Consider the following 6,643-nt stretch of genomic DNA (forward strand, 5'->3'; position numbering starts at 1 on the left):
GCCTCCTCCTCTTCCTCCTTCCTTTACCCACCTCCCTCTACTTCTCCCTCTCCCTCCTTCTTCTTCTTCTTCTTCTTCTCTCTCCCTCTCTGCCTCGCTCTGTCCCTTACATAGAGCAAGATTAGGTTAAATCCTCTGGGCCTGGTCAACTCAGTGCTCATTGTTTTTGAGAAGGATGTTATTGACGGATAGCACTCCAGGGCTGCTAATTAGGATTAGAATAGGATGAAATTTTTACCCAAACATATGCATCACCTAACGGGAATGCAAAAACCACTCCAAGTGAAGGTGTGTTTTGGTCTTTTAACATTTCCCTTACAGTGGCCAAGTAATGTAAACAATTATTTTTTCATAAATTCTTGCTGTGTTTCATACTTTCCTGCACATAGGAATTGCCTTGAAAAAATTTTTTGAAAAGTACCAATGCCATTGGTTTTACCCAACAGATTCCAGTTTAATTGGTGTGTGATGTGACATTAGAGTAGGGTTTTGTTTTGTTTTTTAAGCACCCAGAGCGATTCTAATATACAGCAAAGTTTGAGAACCACTTGGAACCACTTTTAAGCCCCTTCACTCTGATGAGGCACCAGCTGCAAGCGTGTTTTACACCATTATGTTTGCTGAATGTAAACATTGCAATGCAAACTCTTTCACCCAAGATCTCTGGGATGCTTTTGGACAATCTTCCGAAAAGTTTGAATTTGTAAACTGATAATTCCATGGGCTCCATATGGTTCCTGTTATCTTGAGGGAACTATACACATTTGCCTTGCCCCAGGATGAAAAGATAAATAACAGATGTGGGCAGTTTTTATCTTAATTATACTGAACAATAATAGAAAAATAAGAAATGAAGGGAGCAGAGAGAGAAATAAAATGCATGAAAATAAAATTCAAGCCAATTATTCTACGCTGTATATTTGGATGTTTAAAATCCAATTCTAGAGTAGATCACAAGTAGCTATCAAACAATTTTTCATTTCTAAGAGAGGAAAGTCCTATAGTGGCAAGAGCCAATATGAAATTTTGGGGTGTTAATAGAGTAAACTTAATCAAGTTGTTGATAATAATGGTAACTAAAATTTATATGTACTTACTATATACCAAGCACTATTCAAAATTTTGCATTAAACACTATGTCTTACATCTAAGGATTTCACATCTAAGTAAATAAATATTAACTTATGTAATCCTCCTACAACCCTGATATAAATTACTATTACTGCTCTGATTTTACAGATGAAGAAAGTGAAACGCAGAGAATTTAAGTAACTTGTCCAAGGTGACATGGCTACTGAGTATTGAAGCCACAAACTGAGCCCAAACAGTCCAGTTTCAGATACCATTCAAGGGTATCCCAGAGACAGTGGTAACGACCTGGTGACAGCTGCTTTGCAGAAGGAAGACAAGTCCTGTCCAAAGAAGTGAAGTAGCATTTAAGGCTGAAAGAATTCCACGAGAGAATGGCTGGGAAATAATAGAATAATAATAATGCTTGGCAGTGATGTGTCAAGTACTGGATGAAGTTTAGGTTTGATGCCCATATTCTCCACTTTTTATTTTTTTTATTTTTTATTTTTAAGTACATTTTATTGATTATGTTGTTACATTAGTCCCATTTTTTCCCTTTGCTCCCCTCCCCTTCCCTCCACCAATTCCACCCCTCTTAGTTCATGTTCATGGGTTGTGCATATAAGTTCTTTGGCTTAACCCTTTCCTATATTATTTTTAACTTCCCCCTGTCTATTTTGTACAAACCAATTATGCTTCTTAATCCCTGCACCATTTCCCCATTTCTCCCCCTTCCCCCTCCCAGCTGATAAACCTCCAAATGGTCCCCATACCTATGATTCTGTTCCTATTCTGTTTTTCTTAGTTGGATTTTGTCTTTATTTTTTAGATTCAGTTGTTGATAGTGGCGAGTTTGTTGTCATTTTAGTGTTCATAATTTTGATCTTCTTTCTCTGAAGTAAGTCCTTTTGACATTTCATATAATAATGGCTTGGTGATTATGAACTCCTTTAGCTTTACCTTGTCTGGAAAGGACTTCATCTGCCCTTCCATTCTAAATGATAGCTTTGCTGGATAAAATAATCTTGATTGTAAGTCCTTGCTTTTCATCACCTGGAATCCTTCTTGCCAGTCCCTTGTTGCCTGCAATGTTTCTTTTGAGAAACCAGCTGATAGTCTTATAGGCATCCCTTTGTAGGTAACTCTCTGCTTTTCTCTTGCTGCTCTTAAGATTATCTCTTTTTCTTGAACCTTTGGCATTTTAATTATGATATGTCTTGGTATGGTCCTCTTTGAGTCTAGCTCATTTAGGACTCTGTGCTTCCTGGACTTGTATGTCTATTTCCTTCACCAAATTTAGGGAGTTTTCCTTCATTATTTTCTCACATAAGCTTTCAATTTCTTTCTCTTCTCCTTCTGGCACTCCCGTGGTTCGGATGTTGGCATGTTCATTTTTTTCAATTCTTGTTTCCTCATTCTGTACTGTTGACTGTTTTTTTTCTTCTTCGTGTTCCAAATCATCGATTGGAAGCCCGGTTTCCTTCTCTTCACCATTGGTTTTGTGTGGATTTTCTTTCATTTCATGTAGCATAGTCTTCACTTCTTCCCTTATGCATTTGCCATACTTAAGCATATCTGTCAAGTCTGTGAGCAACTTTACCACCAGTGTTTTGAACTCTGCATCTCTTAGGTTGGCTATCTCCTTGTCACTTAGTTCTCCCACTGGAACCGTGATCTGTTCCCCCTTTTGGGCCATACTTCTCTGTCTCCTCATCTTGACAGGCTCCTGTGTTTGTTTGCCTCTGTGTCTTAGGTAGAGCTGGAGCACCTGATACATTGTAAGGGGCAGAGCCTTAGGTATTCGTCACTACAGGGCAACTGGTTTTTACCACATTGTGGCGCTCTATGTGGGGGAGGGTTCTGAGAGGGAACAATGTCACTTGCTCAGCACTCGCCCCTTTTCCAGGCACTTCTCCCACTGCTCTATGGGACTGGCACCTCTCTAGTTGTTGCCCTCGTTGTCATTCCCAGAGTGGGTGGGTTTGTGGACCTTCTAGGACCATGGGCTCCCTTTAAACAAGCAGAATCTTGAGAGACCGGCAGTTTCTTCCTCCTCCCCAACCCCTACTGGTTTGCACGGTCAGAAGCAATGAGGCTTTATTTTCCCCGGTGCTGGAACTGTGAGCTGAGCAGTCTGGTCTGGTGCTGGAAGCACTCTCCAGGTGTCCCTCCCTACTTTAAAAAATGTGACTGTGCTTTCCATCAGCCTGCCGCTGTCACTGCTGCTGCCGCCACCACACTGCATCCTCTCTGCCCTGGCTCTACCCCTCCTACCTGTCTGGATGAGTATTTCTTCTTTATATCTTTGTTGGACTTCCATGCAGTTTGATTTTCTGGAACTTCTGGTTGTCTCTAGTTTTGAAGTAGTTGTATTCCTTCTTAGTTGTGGAGGGAGACACAGCATATATCTGTCTAGGCCTCCATCTTGGCTGGAAGTCCCACTTTTTATGTTTAATGTTCAATGGTCTCTGAACTTTTTTCTGGCTTCCTGCCACTGTCCCTCACCCCCCCGCAAGGAGTGCTGCTTTCATGCCTCAGAACTTTGGTGTCATTGACCCCAGATACCACTTTTCCATCCACAATTATGCAGGTGGTGGTCTTTTGGATGGTTTGCATGGAATGGCTATTGTCCAGGGTGTCACCAAAATAAAAGTCATTTTTCCAGGAAGGTGGTGAGCTCAGTCTCCAGCTTGACCTTGATGTTCAGCAGGGCCTTTTATTACTGGGCCTACCACTGACCCTCTTCCTGGGTCTGGGCCAGCTCTGACTCCAGATGCAGCAGGATTCCATTGAGCTATTCCCACTGCATGGCATAGCACGTCTTTACTTCCCTCAGGCTGTTCTACCAGCTGGTCTACAGATTTCTCATCAATACCAGGTCAATCTCCAAGGATAGGACTGTATGTCTCAGCTCTGTGAATGTCATCCCAGCAGCTCCTATCACTGGGATTTGCAAACTGACCACTGTGGTTCTTTCCTCAATCTGATGGGACCAGTACTTGTCTAGATCCTCTGTGTTCTGAGCCAGCTCATCATATTGGGCCTGGATGACTGCCATGACTTTACTGAGGTCAAACTCTATGCTCAATCCAGAGTTGCCAATTTGCTTTTGTTTGTTTTTTTTTAAACAATGTCATTTTATTCATTTTTTCCCCCCAGCAATCTGGTTTTGTAGACCATCAACTTCCTCCTTGTGGTTCTTCATGAAGAGCAACTTCTCCTTGAGAGCCTCGATATCTGTCTCCAGCTGAGGCCAAGTGATACTGGTGTCATCAATGACCATTCAGAGCCCATTGATGTCGCTCTGCACAGACTGGCACATAACCAGCTCCATCTCATACTTGCCTCTGAAGTCACCAGCAGGAAGATGGGCACTGTCAATCTGCAGAACAATGTGCACAATGTCCACAGAACTTGCAAAGATCTGAGATCTCAGGTCCTCGATGGTCTTGACATAATGTGCCCACTCCCTGACCTGGGTCCCTTCCTCTCCAGGTGCTCCCAGAGTTTCCTCTCAAGCATCTAAAAATCAGCCTCCAAGATTTTACCCTCTTCAGGTAGGAGACCAGGTGGTCATTCAGGCATTGTGTAGTCTCCTTCTTGCTCTGGGTGTCCCCTATGCCTGCCAGACCTCCATCTACCTCGACAGCCAGGTGCCTGGACCCCCAGCTACCCCACATGCTGGTCCAGTGGGACACAGAGATCCAGATCCCAAGCCCCCAGAATTTGCATAGATGCTGGCCATGCTGGCCATGCTGGCTGGGTGACTGCACAGAGCCCAGGGTCTGGGGGTTTGTGCAGAAGCTGGAGTGGGTGCTGAAGCACATGTTGTTCAGGGAGAAAGGCAATAAGCCAAGACTCAGGTTCAAGCAGCAGTGGGTGCCAGGTCTATGACTCTCATCTCCTCTGCTTTTTAAAAGTGGCATCTTTCACCCCTAAAACTGCTGAAGAAGTCAACATGTTGGCCTTTGCATAATAGAGAACATATAAATGAATATATGTATGTGTATATATACACTTTGACGATAAAAATTGAACTCCCATAGATCTATGGCTAATATACTGGATCAGGAACCAAAACTCAAATCCAGCTAGCTGCCTGACTTCATAAATAAAGTTTTGTTAGAGTGCAGCCATGACCATTTTTACATAATGTCAGTGCTGTTTTCTTATTACAATGATGGAGCTGAGTATTTGAAACCAAAAAAAAAAAAAAAAAAAGTGCTGTCTGGCTCATTATAGAAAACATTTGCTGACTCCTGCCTTAGTTACCTCTCTCTGATTCCATTTTCTCTTGCATCTCTAGGAGGCAACACTCCTACATTCTGTACCAATCTTTATTTTAAGAAAATTATTTAGTTTCACCTTTTTTGAATCTAATATAAATAATATCATGAAAATAAATTATTTGTCATATGTTCCCTTCTCTTAATCTTGTGTTGATGAGTGTGTTGAAGTTCATTAACTTTTATCTTTGTATGATAGTTCTATTATATGAATGTATCTTAATTAACTTATGAAATCTATTGTTGATGGGAATTTGTATTGTTTCTAGTTTTTGCTATCCTGAATGAAGCTACTGTGAACATTCTTAGTATGTACTAGATATCTCTGGCTTTTCTATACCTATATATATCTACTTATTGGAATTGCTGACTCTTAGTCAAATACACGTATATATTCCCTATATATATGTATATATATACTTCTATCATCAGAGAAGGAAAACTCTGACTCCAAAAAACCTCCGCTGCCTTGCGGCATACCTCTTCAGGGGAAAGGCTAAGGGAGTAAACCCCGACAGAAAATCCGGAGCCGGAGTCCCTAAGGTGGTTTGACGTTGTAGTCAACACCGGCAACTCCTGCGGCGCACCTGAAGCCAAGCTGTATTGACTCCGTCTTTCCCTTGGATCCTTCAGCTGCGAAGAGAGGGGGGGTCTGCTGCATGGGCAACAGCAGACCCTCCATATCACCCTGCCCAGGCTCTGTAGCTTCAGCTTCTCTGGAGAGGACACTCCAGCGTCATCGCAAGATGTCGATTCAACACGGGAGGAGACAGATACCGTGTCACTCCCGAGTCGGACTGCACAGCCATTCTCGGCGGTGCAGATAGACTCTTAAGAAGCTACACCATCGTCTCTCGAGACGGACGGCTGCCGACGACGAGATATACTTCTATATATAAGACCATAAGGCATGTAAATATTCACATACACATACCCAATCTGAAAACTGTATTTGAACTATTTTCAAAGTGGTTGAACCCAATTATACTCCCGTCTGCACTGTATGAGATTTCCTGTTGCTCTATATCCTCCCCAACACTTGGTATTGTCTGTCTTTTTAAATGTTTGCTAATCTGGGGTGTGAGAAATGATATCTCATTAGACTTTAATGTTTATTTTCCTTAGAATGACATCAGACATTTTTATTTATTTATGGACCATTCATGTTTCCTCTTCTTTGAAATGCCTATATATATCTTTCTCCATTTCTCTGAATATTATGTCTTTGCCAGTAATATATGTAATGTATGTCTTCTCCCAGTTCTTGTCATTTCTTATTTTTTATT

General features: G+C 41.8%; 1 pseudogene; it reads right to left on the minus strand.

The window, feature by feature from the left end:
• Window positions 1–3,522: 3,522 nt before the first annotated feature.
• On the minus strand, window positions 3,523–4,898 carry LOC150013274 (keratin, type I cytoskeletal 18 pseudogene; annotated as a pseudogene).
• Window positions 4,899–6,643: the final 1,745 nt, after the last annotated feature.

The sequence above is a fragment of the Furipterus horrens genome, unplaced genomic scaffold (genome assembly GCF_987537825.1).
Source record: "Furipterus horrens unplaced genomic scaffold, mFurHor1.1.pri manual_scaffold_4, whole genome shotgun sequence".
Taxonomy (NCBI): Eukaryota; Metazoa; Chordata; class Mammalia; order Chiroptera; family Furipteridae; genus Furipterus; species Furipterus horrens.